The sequence below is a fragment of the Palaemon carinicauda genome, chromosome 34 (genome assembly GCF_036898095.1).
Source record: "Palaemon carinicauda isolate YSFRI2023 chromosome 34, ASM3689809v2, whole genome shotgun sequence".
NCBI classification, from domain to species: Eukaryota; Metazoa; Arthropoda; class Malacostraca; order Decapoda; family Palaemonidae; genus Palaemon; species Palaemon carinicauda.
The window spans coordinates 48,631,467-48,646,410 of NC_090758.1; positions in this window are offsets into that span (position 1 = coordinate 48,631,467).

Here is a 14,944-nt window from a genome sequence, read left to right on the forward strand (position 1 = left end):
ACTCCTGGAGCGAATATCCCTAATAAAAGAACCAGGGATATCGCGAAATATCAGAGGACGTATTCTTGACACGCCACATAGCAATCTGCACCCCGAACAGAGTTAACACTTCGAAGGGGTCAATTGGCAAGAAATCGAAAACGAGAAAGAAAGGAGAGCCGCTCGCAAGGTATCTCTCCTCTCCCGTTTCGTAAGCGTGCATTGCGCCGCTCACGGCGCCGTCTGCATTTCCTTTTTGCGTAGCTCAACATCTCGGTGTTTTTTCCCTGTGTTTCTCGCAATTCTTGAATTATTTCAACTTTATAATGCTTTCTCCAACTTCTTCTACTTCTGATAAGTTGAGTATTATCTCTTTTATGTATAAATGTAAGCTCTTGGTAATTTTAAAAGTGACTTGATAGTGATATCGTTGTTACAAGAGCTGTTGCCTACCGGAGGCGTCCTGGACGCTGTCGCTCGCTAGGTATGAGTTATTTAGTTAGCCAGAGCGACCTTCCCGGCTGTTTCGCTTTAATAATTTTAGCTGTTCAGCGTTACATAGGATTTCTTTATATGATGCTTTTAGTATTTCTGTTTTGGCGAAGTATTTGCCGATTCTGGCCTACGCTAGACCTTGTAGCCTAGTCGTTTGGCCCCAGTACTTTCCTGCATGATATTCAGATTTCCGAGTGTTTTAAAATTTTATTGAAGCTTTAGGCAGTTTTATACATTTAAGATTATGTTGATTTTCTTCCAAGATAGTATACGAGTGAGTTTCTGTGATTTAGGTAATCGATTCTCTTTGCGCCTAGGCTAGTTGTCTATGGGGCCATAGTATACTTTCTCACACTCCCCGGTTGCTCTCTTCTCTTCGGAGAAGGTGTGCAATCCCTTTCCCTCTGTTTAAGCCTTGGGCTTAACCCTAATGGTTTATCTGATTTGACTTTAGATACAACTATATTAGGGTGTTCCTGTTCTTTCTTGTTTCCAGTAAGTCTGGCTTCAGGAAGGGGGCAGGACATCAGAGTTCTTAGTCTGAGTCTGTTTCTGTCTAGCTTGTGGTTGAGATTCCCTTGCTAGACTGACAACAGACATAGGAGGTTTAGCCTCCTTAGTTCACTTTCGAAGGTTTCTGTACGAGATGATTCCTTCTTTTTGTGATCTAGCAGACTAGTCCAGTGTTGTTGTTCTCGGTGTGGAGGAGGAGATCCTCTTTTCTGTAAATAACAATGCCTTCCTTGCTTTGGTTCCGAGGGAGTTGGCAAGTATTGCTGGCCTCCCTCCTCGGATCTCCCCTAGGCTAAGATGAGTTTTCTTGGCTGCGGGGGATTCATTATTAGAGCAAGGTTGGCAGGACCCTCTTCTCCCTTTCCCCCTCTTTCCTTTGTGATGGCCTAGCCATTGCATTCCTGTCCGTCATTCTACATCTGTACCTAGCATAGGTTAGGATGTGGGGTTGACTCAGTCCCTTGCCGGCCGGCAGTGCGTGCCGGCCGGCAAGAATCTTCTGCTTTGAGTGCTGCCCGGACCTCCCTTTGTCTCTCATCCATGTTTGTCTGAAGAGCCAGATGGCATTGGTCAGGAAGCCTGAAGTTATATTCTCCTCTTCCTTATGTGCACTCTTTCGGGTTGCTGGGTTATGAGGTAGTACAGTCTCTTATCCCGGCATCCATTCTGTTTTTCTTCTAGTGGTGTTCCCTAGCCCGGCTGCCGGCCTGAGTGGCCGGCAGCGGGCAGTCGGAGTTCTCTGGTTCTTTTGCTGCCGGCTGGCATTGGTTGTATACCGTTGCCGGCCGGCTATATATCACACCATTGTCTGCCGGCCGCTACGATTAGTGGCCGGCAGCCGGGTGCTATCTTGTGTAGTTGCCGGCCGGCAGTGACGCATTTGAACCAGCGTTCTTCCACCTTATAGTTTATAAATAGTATACTTTGGGACTAGTTAAGGTGTTTCTATACTGTAGCCAGTATTTTTCAGTATAGTATATACTGTAGGGAGAAAACTATAGTATAGTATTTGTTACAACACTGAGTTTTTCTAACACTTTTGTGTTGTCGGGTACAGCCCTTTGGTGTAACCTTACAGATAAAGAAAGTGAGTTCTTTCTTGTCTACTATCCAGCATTTTAAAATCACTTTTTGGGTGTGAGCTACACCTGTTTCCTCTGGAAATTATTTATTGGTTACTCTAAAATAGATTAACCATACGATTTTATTATCTGGAAGGTTGCAGCAATTGACTGTGCGGGAAATACAAGTGTGTGTCTTTCCTTTCTAGTTTAGTTATGCTAATCTATGTATATCCAGTGATACGTAGTTCACTTGATACTCATGGAATTTTCTTCTCTTTACAGGAGGACCATCCGAAGTGTGGAAGCGTTTTCTGCAACGTCCGCAGCAAGAACTTCTGCGGACATGATTTGTGTAGGAGGCACGCAGCATGCGCAGTCTCCAAAGGTGATCTCCGGTATTGGGACCCGCAGGTATGTACCGTGTGCACAAACCTGATTACTGAGGCTTTTGGTTCCCCTAAGACGGCGGAGTCAAGGGACGCAGCAAGGGAGAAGCTTCGTACATGGGTAAGGGCCTTTCAGAAGAACACTTCTGGGCCCTATCTTCCAAGTGAGAAGATGAGGGCTTACCTTTTCCCCAGGGCATCAGCTGAGGCAGTGATTCCCCAGCCTCAAGTGGAGATACCAGTGGTTCAGATCCCCGTGGATGCTGAAGTCGCGGACGCCCTGCAGGACATCCAATTGGACGATAGGATGTCGGAGGTGTCCGAGCGTCTGGAAGATGACCTTCTGGCAGAAGACCAGGATGAAGAGCAGGCTCCAGACAATGAAGAGGAAGAGGTCGACGAGGTGTCGGCTACTCCGGTTCAGGCCCCTGAACCTATTCCCTCAATATCGTCCTCTCTCCCAGATGAGCTGGGAAAGACCCTTTCCTCCATCGTTGGAATGATCCAACAGATGCAGAGGGAAAATAATGAGAAGGCTGCTGCAATGAAGCTGGAGATGCGGAGACTTGCAGCATCACGTGGGCGCCAGAAGAAGCTCAGCGTGAAAGACCTTCCCTTGTGCTCAGATGCCAACCCTTCGAAGTATGCTGAGCACATGCCTATGACGACGGGAAAAATCGTCATTTCGGAGAAGTTGGGCTCAGTCCCCCTTGAGGAGGTGGAATTCTGGCCCAGCAAGGAGTCGTATCCGGACTGTTATGTCCGTCTAAGGAAGGAACCAGCCTCAAAGGAAGAAACAGAGCCGAAGGAGGTCATAGTTTTGGACCACGCTAAGGCTCAAGCTTTACTGTCAAGCTCGATGAAAGAGAGGGGCTTCACAAACTCAAAGGTACCTGCTTTGAGTAAGAAGCACCCTTCCTTTGTGTCCTCTCCTTCTAGAGCCTTCCCCTTTATGCAGAAAGGGTTTACGGCTGTGCTGAAAGCAGTCGAGGCAGGTAAGCCATGCCCCTCCTTGGAGGAGTGTAAACCTCTGTCTTTGGCCCTACCCATGGACCACAAGGACTGGAAGGACGTCCATCTTACCTTCTCAGTCGGGAAGTTGGAGGCTGATATTGCCGGACGTCAGTTCGGTGAGAACCTCCCCAAGCTGTCTGACTTTCTTTTGCGAAGGGAGCTTGAGACAAAAGAAAGACTTGCTGCCTCAATGTCTCATCAAACGACTCTAGAGACAATGGCAAGTGACCCCAAGGTCTATGAAATGTTCATGGTAGTGGCTAAGACACACCTAGTCACAGTGACGGATGACCTTTATAGCTTCGTCAAAGCTAGGAGGGCTTGTAGGGAGTTCGTGTTCGCCTCGGCTGCGGTGAGGCACGAGCCAAGGAAGCTAATCTCCTCCAACATTTGGGGCAAAGACCTCTTCCCTAGTGAAGCGGTCAAGGAGGTTGTAGATAAGGCCGCCACAGAGAATAGAAACCTTCTCCAGAAGTGGGGCCTATCTCTCAAGAGAAAGTCTTCCCCGGATGAGGGTCCCCAACCAAAAAGGAAGACTAAGAAGACTAAGCTACCCTCCCGGCCAGCCAAGCCATTCCAGACAGCAGCAGCAACAGCAACTTCCTATGCCTACAGTGCCCCAGATGGTGGCACAAACCCCGACCACGTACCAGTGGGTACCCTAAGCCGTGTCGACGCAGTCTCCGGCATTTAACCCAGCGTTCGAAGGTCAGTCGACTACTTTTCGAGCGAAGCCTAGAGGAGCAGCTAGAGCTTCGTCTAGACGCCCCTTAAGGGAGAGGGGATTCAGGGGTGGTCGCGGTCAAGGAGGCAAGGCCTCAGGGCAACAGCAGTCAAAGTGAGATGATACCGGTAGGAGGGAAACTTCAGAATTTTCGGGATCGGTGGACCTTCGGTCCCTGGGCCCACAGCCTACTCAAGAATGGACTGGGTTGGAGCTGGTACAGCACTCCACCCCCGTGCCTCGATTTTTCCATCTCAAAAGTTCCAGTGGTTGGGAATCCACTGGGACCTAGTGTCACGCCAACTCTCCATCCCGGCGAAGAAGAGGAAGGAGATAGCTGGTTCTGTCAAGAGACTTCTGGATTCCAAAAGGAAAACAAGACGCGAACAGGAGAGAGTGCTGGGTTCTCTCAAGTTTGCTTCAGTAACAGACCCGGTGCTAAGAGCACAGCTAAAGGATGCAACCGGAGTTTGGAAAAGTTATGCATCAAACGTGCGAAGAGATCTGATAAACCAGTTCCGCTTCGTCTACGTACGCTTCTCAGGCCTTGCTCCCAAGTCAGGCAACTAAAGAAGTCGGTACTTCTTCAGCCACCTCCCCCTTCGTTGACTATTCACACAGACGCCTCGAAGGAGGGGTGGGGAGGTCATTCTCATCGGAAGAAGGCCCAAGGGACTTGGTCCAATCTATTCAAGACATTTCACATAAACTTTCTGGAAGCTATGGCAGTACTCCTTACCTTGAAGAAAGTCTCCCCTCGTCGCTCGATCCACATAAGGTTGGTGCTGGACAGCGAGGTGATTGTGAGATGCTTGAATCGACAAGGATCGAGGTCACCGCCACTCAACCAGGTGATGTTGGCCATCTTTCGACTGGCGGAAAAGAAGAAGTGGTACCTGTAGGCAGTTCACCTTCAAGGAGTCCGCAATGTGACAGCGGACGCTCTATCCAGGTTCACACCGATAGAGTCGGAATGGTCCCTAGACGCAGGATCATTCTCCTTCATCTTGAGTCAAGTCCCAGAACTGCAGATAGACCTCTTTGCGACGAAAGACAACAAGAAGTTACCCCTTTACGTGTCCCCGTACGAGGATCCCTTGGCGGAAGCAGTGGACGCCATGTCCCTCGACTGGAACAGATGGTCCAAGATTTACCTGTTCCCTCCTCACAACCTTCTATTGAGGGTCCTCAACAAACTGAGATCTTTCAAGGGAGTAGCGGCAATAGTGGCTCACAAGTGGCCGAACAACGTGTGGTTCCCTCTGGCATTGGAACTACGGCTGGAGTTTCTGCCGTTACCAGATCCAGTTCTGACCCAGCGAGTTCAGAAGTCGACTGTCTGCGCTTCATCACAGAAAACCCGGAACCTGCAGCTCATGATTTTCTCTCCCTAGCGGTGAGAAAACGTTTCGGGATTTCGAAAGACAGTATAGACTTCCTAGAGGAATATAAGTGCAAATCACTAGAAGGCAATATGAGTCATCATGGAGGAAATGGGTGGCCTTTGTCAAGGCAAAGAATCCGCAAAAGATCTCGACGGACTTCTGCTTATCTTTCTTCATCCACCTCCATGGTCAAGGGTTAGCAGCCAACACAATATCAACGTGTAAATCTGCTTTGACAAGACCCATTTTATATGCCTTCCAGGTCGACCTCTCTAACGATATTTTTAATAAAATTCCGAAAGCCTGTGCTAGGCTCAGACCATCAGCACCCCCAAAGCCCATTTCATGGTCTTTAGATAAAGTTCTTCATTTCGCTTCGCTGTTGAACAATGAGGAGTGTGCTTTAAAGGATTTGACCCAAAAAGTTATTTTCCTGTTTGCACTCGCGTCGGGGGCCAGGGTTAGTGATATTGTAGCCCTCTCAAGAGAGGAGGGTCGTGTTCAGTTCTTGGATGGGGGAGAACTGAACCTGTTTCCGGATCCTACGTTTCTCGCCAGAAACGAGTTACCCACCAACAGGTGGGGTCCCTGGAGAATCTGCCCTCTGAAAGAAGATGCATCTCTATGTCCAGTGGAATGCCTAAAGGTCTATCTTCGTAGAACTTCAGACTTCAGGGGTGGTCAACTATTCAGGGGAGAAACATCAGGCTCAAATTTATCACTGAAACAACTTAGGGCGAAAATCACCTATTTTATTCGCAGAGCGGATCCAGACAGTACACCCGCAGGTCACGATCCGAGGAAAGTTCCCTCATCCTTAAATTTCTTTAATTGTATGGATTTCGAACATCTTCATCCATACACTGGCTGGAAGTCTTCCAGAGGGTTCTTTCGTCACTATGCGAAGCAAGTGGAGCAACTAAAGAGGTCTTTGGTAGCAGTGGGTAGTGTCGTTAACCCTGCTGTTTAACTCTGCGAGGAACAGTGGATTTAATTGGAACGATTAATTCCGGGGTGAGTGTGTAGTTACGAACTGTTCTACAAACTAAGTGTTAGGGCACTGGGTTGCCCACATTGACTGTTCAACATTGAAAGGTGAACCTAGCATAAGTGCAGACATGTGTGCCGAGCGTTTCCAACGCTAATGTAACTGATTAGTAATACAGACTTTTATGATTTTGATACCTCGGTATGTTAAAAGTGGCGCTAATGTTTTTCTTTCAGATAAACAAGTTTTCTGTTTACTATCATGCTTATGCTTATTTATTGGTTATCCTCCTCTTATATATATATGTAATGGTTGTTTAACCTGTTTTATTTATTGTTTGTCAATAAACTAGTTCTTGTGAACCTTGCGTCTCCTTCACCTGTGTCAATTTATTTGAAATAATTTAGCATCACGTTTCTATGTATATTTATCTGGGATAATTCTAATAGATTGTTCCTTTATGCAAGCATTCTTTGCATTGGTTTATGCTTTCCCTTGGCGGGAGGACTCCATACCCTAAGGGGACGGTGGCGGATATGCAAGTTTTCCTCCTACTCGGATATAAACCTTTGTCCAATCCAGTATTGAACGGGGAACTGGTCGATATTTCATATTGACTCAGTGGTTCTTTACAAACTATGCTTTACATGATATAGGGTGAGACCACTCTATTGGCCTGTCTGTTATTCATACATAGGTATATGTACTCTTCGAGACTTTTCCAGAGTCTAGTATGACTCTACCCTGTAGGGGGCAGGAAGCACTAACATGGTCTATGGTTAGTTGAAAAGATGTATGACGGTAACATCTTAGGTCTCTAGGTCTCGTTGGCCGGGAAATACCTTCGGGGAGTACGGCACGTTTTGAGAATCCACAGATACAGTAATGCTCTGGTATACTTCCATCAGGACGACATGGCTTGAGCCCAAAAAACGGATTTTGAGCGAAGCGAAAAATCTATTTTTGGGTGAGATGGCCATGTCGTCCTGATGGACCTGCCCTTCCCTTTCTTCTAAGGGCTGTAGGTCCCCTCCCTACATACAGTATCTGTAGCACCTCGTGTATCGCTACAAGGTATACAGATGGCGCCGTGAGCGGCGCAATGCACGCTTACGAAACGGGAGAGGAGAGATACCTTGCGAGCGGCTCTCCTTTCTTTCTCGTTTTCGTTTGCTTGTCAATTGACCCCTTCGAAGTGTTAACTCTGTTCGAGGTGCAGATTGCTATGTGGCGTGTCAAGAATACGTCCTCTGATATTTCGCGATATCCCTGGTTCTTTTATTGAGGATATTCGCTCCAGGAGTTAGAATTCTGGGTACCTTAAGGTAAATTCTCTGGGAATATCGCCGTAGTTATATATACCCAAGGAAGCTACCCTTTAGGAACTTCCATCAGGACGACATGGCCATCTCACCCAAAAATAGTTTTTTCGCTTCGCTCAAAATTCGTTAATTAAGCCACTTTGACTCGGCTTAATATCATAGAGAGAGCAGCTCTCATTGCCGATAGGCTAAACGAGTATCAAGATATTTTTGGTAATTCCACTTGGGTTACTAGAGATAACATCTCCGTGAAAGATTTCTTACGATTAATGTATTTAACATGCATGACACTTATGTTGCCAGAAGCTTTAGTGCAGTGTTTTGATAAAAAGTTAACGCCCGAAAGTAGAGAATTGGATGTGTTTAAACCGATAAAGAAACACATGTCTAAGTGTACTGATCTTGATCCCTTGTTCACACAAGTTTTTGCAAAAAATTAAACTAAGCCACAACAAGTAAACGTAGTTAATAATAGTCAAGTTACAGGAATGACGTGGTATAATTGCAAACGTCAAGGTCACTTGATCGCAGACTGCAGAACGCGATATTGTTCGTTACATAATAGTTCAACTCATTCATATAGTCGATGCTACTCGCGTAATCAACAACAAAATCCTAGAAATACACAGTCAATTCCACAGTCAGTTCCCTATGGAAATAAAAAGAAAAATCCTCAGTTCAATAAGAAGAAACAGCCAAAATTCACTGCAGTTCAAAATCAAAAACAAACAAATAGTGCTTCAAATAACTCTGATCCTGGGCCATCTAGCCAGAACTCGCAAGGTCAGACTAATTTTCAAAAGTGGCAGAGATGCTATCCCACAACTTGCAAGATAAGACTTACGCGGCAGAATCTTTGGCTCGTGACCTTTTGATGTGGACAGTAAGACACACTAACCTTGAAAAACGTAACCCGTTTATTTTTGCTGCACTAAACATCTTTGGATCTGTTGCAAGTTTAGGCTTAGGGATTTCAAATTGTCTTAAAATTAGTAATCAAAATAAGAAAATTGAGTTTTTAACACATGAAAACGAATTAGTTTTATCAGAACTAAGGAATCAGTTAACTTCAATCAATCAAATTATGAGTTTGGTGAACGAACATTCTAGTAATATCAGTCAGATTATGGAAGTACAAGACTTGCTGGTAACGTTAACGTATTATAATTCAAACTAGATCATATCCATAATAAAATTGCACATTTCATTGAGAAATCAAAAGACTATGTGGAAGCTATTACGTTAGCGACTAAAGGTGTTCTCTCACCGCATTTGTTGCCGATAAAAGACTTAACGTTAATTCTGGAGGACGGACGGGAGATAATAGGTTATTTTCCTTTGTTAGACGCACATAGATTAGAATTTTATTACAGCCTAATTACAGTAAGCGTTGAAAATTACAGGATTATGATTACAATTCCCTTTGATTCTTCCGATACCTGGCAATCATACAAGATATCACCATTTCCGACTTTCATGACAAATAACTTAAGCCCAGTAATATCCAGTTTGACAGGACACGTATTGATTTCCCCTGATAAGGAAACATATACATTCATATAAGCCAAAATCAGGACGGGAAGACAAAACTGTCTCCTTATAAGGAGTACAAGTTGTTGCCCTCAGCCACCAACAATCGTTCTGCTCCCAACATTGAAATACCAGTGGAAATAAGAAGGTTTCTTTTGAATTGCCGCTTAGATTGCTGGTCGGCGTTGTTGCAACGGTGGAGGGTAGCTGCGGAGAAAGGCTGAGAGGGTGTTATGATTGTCAATTATGTGTTTGACAATTGCTGTTGCAGTTGCAGGATTGTTGGGATTAAGATCCTGCCGAAGTAGGCTTGTTTCCTGACATTGCTGTAGATAGTGCTGTAGAGGTTCTTCTGTGTATTGATTACAGTACTGGCATGGTCTTATTAGTCTATGCTGTGCTGCAGGGTCTTCGTCATTATCTAAGATAATTTTCCAGTTGCATAGATATCCCAGTCACAGTCTGCAGATGATTGCTGCATCCTGGCGAGGTGTTTGTCTTACAATTGGGTGTGGTAATGTTTGTAGCTTCAATATACCAATTTGCAGGAGGCTCTCCTTACTTCACTAGTCTTTTGGATGTTGCAGTAGGCAGCCATTTGATTCTTGATGGTTTTTAATGAAGGTTGTAGGGTAATGCTAATGGTTTAGCACATTAAGGCTGACTTGGCTAGGTGATCGGCCTCGTCGTTGCCAGAGATTACTATGTGGCTTGGAATCCAATTCAAGGTAACTTGCCTGTTGTTGCTTTGGTGGAGCAAGGCTAAGAATTGAATTGCAGTGATAAGGTAAACATTCTCTGTAGGTTCCTTGTTGCTGAGGGCCAGAAGGGCACCTCTGGAGTCTGTATGGATCGTTGTGTTCCCTTCTTGTTGGTTGGCAGAGTGTTCCAGAGCTTTTGCAACGGCCACTAGTTCTTTTTGCAGTGTGGAAGCGTGGTTGGAAAGTCTCCAGTTTTCTTTATATCCTGATGTAGAGATAACTGCAGCAGCAGCTGCAGGGATTGCACGGTCTACTGATCCATCAGTATAGTAGGTGTGAGGCGCAGGTGTATTCCAGATTGCATTTTTTGCAGCTTCAGTGAGTTGCTCTTTTGTGCAGAGAGCCTTGCTTGCTGCTGGTAGGATGGTGAAGTTGTGTTTGATAGGATCATGAACCCAAGGCGCAGGAGGGCTGTATCCATCATGCTTTTGTTGTCCCTTGGTTTTGTGAGCCTCATTTTGCATCTGCATCCTCCTGAGTGTATCCAGTAGTTTCTTTGCGTGGGAATTTGGCGGATCCAGTTCTTCAGTGAGAGGTAGAAGCCTTTTTATTTTATTGTTGAGTGGGCTTTTTCTATCTGCGATGATTGACTTGAATATAATACTGCTGTTCCTAATGTCAACCTAGCTGACAGGGGAATTAGGTTGGAATGAGTCTCATGGCATTATTTTAGACTACTTCTAATGATGCTTTTTGAGTGTCAGTCAATGCAGTGAGTGTGGGTGCTGCATAATCGATATGGGATCGAATTGCTTGTAGATAAAACAGTCTTAGGAGGTTATTTGATACTCCTTGTTTTAGGGAGGTCATTCGTTTCATGGCTGACAGACGAATCTTTGCCTTCTCTCTGAGGTAGGTTACTTCATTGGCTGTTGATAGGGTTTTGCTAATGATTACCCCAAGGTACATGAATTGACTCACCTATTTGATGCCTTCACCCCTCAGTGTGAAGTTCTGAGGGTTTTGCGAATGACTTATAGCCATTGCTTTTGTTTTGTTGGTGTTGAGCTTTAGGCCAAGTTCATTGCATTTGGCTTGGACCATGTCAAGTGCTTTTTGAGTGACATTTCTTGCATGAGCTTTATGTGGACATACTATGCATATATCGTCGGCATATACGAAAATTTCCACCCCATTTGGGAGGTTTAAAGTGGCTAAGTTCTCCATTAATAAATTGAAAAGGTTGGGTCTTAGTATGCCTCATTATGTTGTACCGTTTTCTAGGGGGATGAACTCAGTGGTTTTTCCTTGGAAAGTTACTCTGGCTTCTCGGTTCAGTGTGTAGTTTCGAGTCCAGGCCAGTAAGTGTCCTTTAACTCTTTTTACAACAAGTGTAAAGAGTATAGCTTTTAGCTCAAAGGCTTTCTCGAAATCGAGGAATATGACAAAGGCTTTTTTGTCATTAATTGTTGAGAGGATATCTGTAATGCATTCTTGGGTGCCTATGCCGCTTCTGTAGGCATAGAGGCGTTGATGTAGTTGGCCTATTTTCCACTGCAGTCTGTTGAGTACCTCTCAGCTACTTTCTCTGTACAGCTTATCAAAGCTATTGGTCGGTAGATGTCTGGCTCCTTGGGTTTTGGAATTGGTTTGGTGTCCTGCTGGTTCCAAGTGGTTGGACATAGTCTTTCCGTGTGTGTCCTGTTAATCAAATGCAAGTAGACCGATTAGGCATAGTTTCCCATGTTCCTCAGCATGCTGTATGTGATGAGGTTGGCTCCAGGTGCAGTGTCCTTCCTGCCTTTTGCGAGGGCCGTGTTAAGTTCCTCCATGGTGTAGGGGTGATCAGTATCATCTACCATGTTGCAGGTGGCTTTTATGATGTTGTTCCTGATTGCGAGTAGTGTTCTCAGCCTGTTAATAGTTTGCAGAGGTAGATGGGTGCTTTTTGCTCTGTCAGCAAAGTTGTTAGCAATCCTCTTGGTGTCAGTTAATGGGTCCGGGTGTGTGACTCTGGGTATACTATACTTCCCAGAGACTTTGTTAAACAAGCCCCATATCTTGGCTAGGGATGTGCTGAAGTTGACCTCGTGTCACCATGAGTACCATTTGTCTATTTTTACTTCCAGTGATACTTGTACAGAATGTTTGATGATCTCCACAAGTAAATTATGTAGCTCATCTGTTCTGTCTCCTGAGAAATTATCTGGTCCGGTTTATTCTGACATTCATTTCTTTGATGCAACTGTTATAGTACCAGGCATCAACATGTTTCTATTCAGAGTTCTTTTTTTGTGGCATGGAAACACTGGCTGCTCCCTCTAGTTGTTTGCTGAAGTTGGTTGATAGGGTGGAAATATCATTGTGAGGGTTTTTGATGTATTCCCGAGCCCACTCTGTCATAGTTGTTTCGAATTTTTCCCAGTTAGCAAACTCTGGGTTCCACCTTTTTGAGGGTGGAGGAGGAGGGGGGTATTTCTCCAATTCGAGTTCAACTTCAATGGCAAGGTGATCACTAATTAGTACTGGATGTAGTTGCCATTTACCTCCTCTTTGAAGGGCACTGGAGAGGAAGGTGAGATCTAGGCGACCTCCTTTTAGATGGGTGGCTTCTGTGACGTTGTTGAGCAGTGCTACATCAGGATATTCTTGCAATAGGGCAAGCAAGTATCTGCCTGTTTGATTTGTTTCTAATATTGAATTCAGGAACTGGTGATGAGCGTTGAAGTCGCCTGCAATAATTGAGTCATCATCAGAGGCTGCTGCGAAGAGTGCCTCCGCATTGATGCTTTTTGCTGGGGACTTGTAGATGTTGTGGACTGTTAGCGTCGTGGTTAGTAGAGATATCTGGACATTGAGAGTCTCTGCCTCTGTCGCACAGTCTATGCTTGGTCGTAGTTTGGAGGGGATGCTGCTTTTGACAAGGGTGGTTAGTCCTCTTGTCGTTGGTGATAGGTACATTGTGTACACTTTGTATCCTGAGGACGCAAATGGTATGTTCTCATTAAGCAGAGTTTCTTGCAGTATGATAATGTCTGGGTCTTGCACTGAGGTTTGAGATTGAAGGAATGCAAACTTGTTTCGAAGTCGCAAACGTTCCATTGGAGCACTTTCACTTGAGTGTTTTGATTGTTACAAGTTCATTAGGTTCATTTGCACGAGGATCTGTGAAGGGAATTGCGATCTCTCCCGGGCAGCTTTGTCAAACACGAAGTCAACAAGAGACTCCTGTGTAAATTTAATTTTGTGGGATCGCAAGAAGTTGCGAAGGATATTGCTGATGGCTGCTAGCAGAGCATCCATAGGGCAAGCAGAAAGGTCGTACTCATCGCTGTCAATGATGGGAGGACATTTGGAGGGGCATGAAGCGCTTGGTTTACTAGTGACGGTGGAGCTAGGTAGGTTGGGGAATTCTTTTAAGGAGTGGGAAATGTTGGGTGTGTGAGTTATAGGTGCGGAGGAGGAGGAGGTAGGTTTTTTTGGCTAGGTGGCAGTGGGAGAATTGGTTGGAGAGGTAAATCTTAAAGGTGAGGGACTGCGAGGAGTATGGGTTTGGGATCGTTTTGCCTTAGGAGGAGGTTTGGGAGGACGATGAGGTTTAGGTTTGGGTGCTTGATGGGGAGCTGGTGGAGAGGAAGGTTCAGGAATGGCATGTCTGGAAGAGTTAGGATTTTGTTGGGAGATGTTGTTGGATGGTGGAGGGTTGTGTTTGATTGGAGGTGACTGCGTTCCACGTTGCTGACGTGGGCGGAGGTTGTATTGGCGGTTTGCTCCCTGGCGGTCTGCAATACGCTGAAGTCTGTGGGGACATATGTCATGCCAGGCATAATGGGATCCTCCACAGTTTTGGCAGCGGGCGGTAGTTTTGTGACCTGCCTTGTGCTTGGCTAAACAGTGGGCAGTAGGGAGCTGTTTTCTGCTGCACACTCCACAAATCTTCGGACCTTTGTAGCGGGTTTTGTGGTGGTCAAACTTCTGACACCGGAAGCATCTTATTGGCTCTTTAAAGTACTCTTTGGTGCGGTTTGGAGGATTAATTTTTAAAATTTTTTCTTTTTTTGCCAAATCCTGTGAGAGAGAGAGAGAGAGAGAGAGAGAGAGAGAGAGAGAGAGAGAGAGAGAGAGAGAGAGAGAGAGAGAGAGAGAGAGAAGTAGTTAGTGTATCGATCGTTTGTGGTGAGAAAGACTGTTGGTATGAATGAGATTGTTTGTTTGTTTTTAGTTAGGTTACGACAGTGGTGAATGTCTTGGGTGAATGCTTATTTTGATTTGAATGCTGTAAGCGTCAGTTCTTGGAATTTGAATGCTGCATTATTATTATTATTTACCAGCGTGGAAGTGTTTGATTGTTTTGATAGTAAGTACAGTTTTGTTTATCTTTGCTTGTCGTGATTGTGAATGATAGGAACAATTTATTATTTATCTTTGATTATAGTGCGATAGTTCAGTTAGCTAGGAGTGTTCATAAGTGTTTTTCTTTTTTATTTTGGCAGGCCGTGATTCCTCCTTTGGAGAGACCAAAGTTTTTCAGAAAGTGGATGTATTGTTGATGACTTGGCCTGTATTACGATTTTGTTTGGACTGCTCATTTGATTGACCAACTGTTGACGACCTGGCCTGTTAATTACAATTAAGATTTCGTATGATGATGATGATGATATCGACGACGATGACACCCATGACCCCCAGGAGTTAAGGCCGTTATGGAAATTTAAGACAGTCTTCGGGTTTCTTATAGTGGTGTTGTGCCATTAAAGACAGTTGGCTTGTGTGTATAGACAGTGTTGGTGTCTATAAAATATATATGAACACAGATATTTATTTGGGTGTTTGTGTGCGGTTG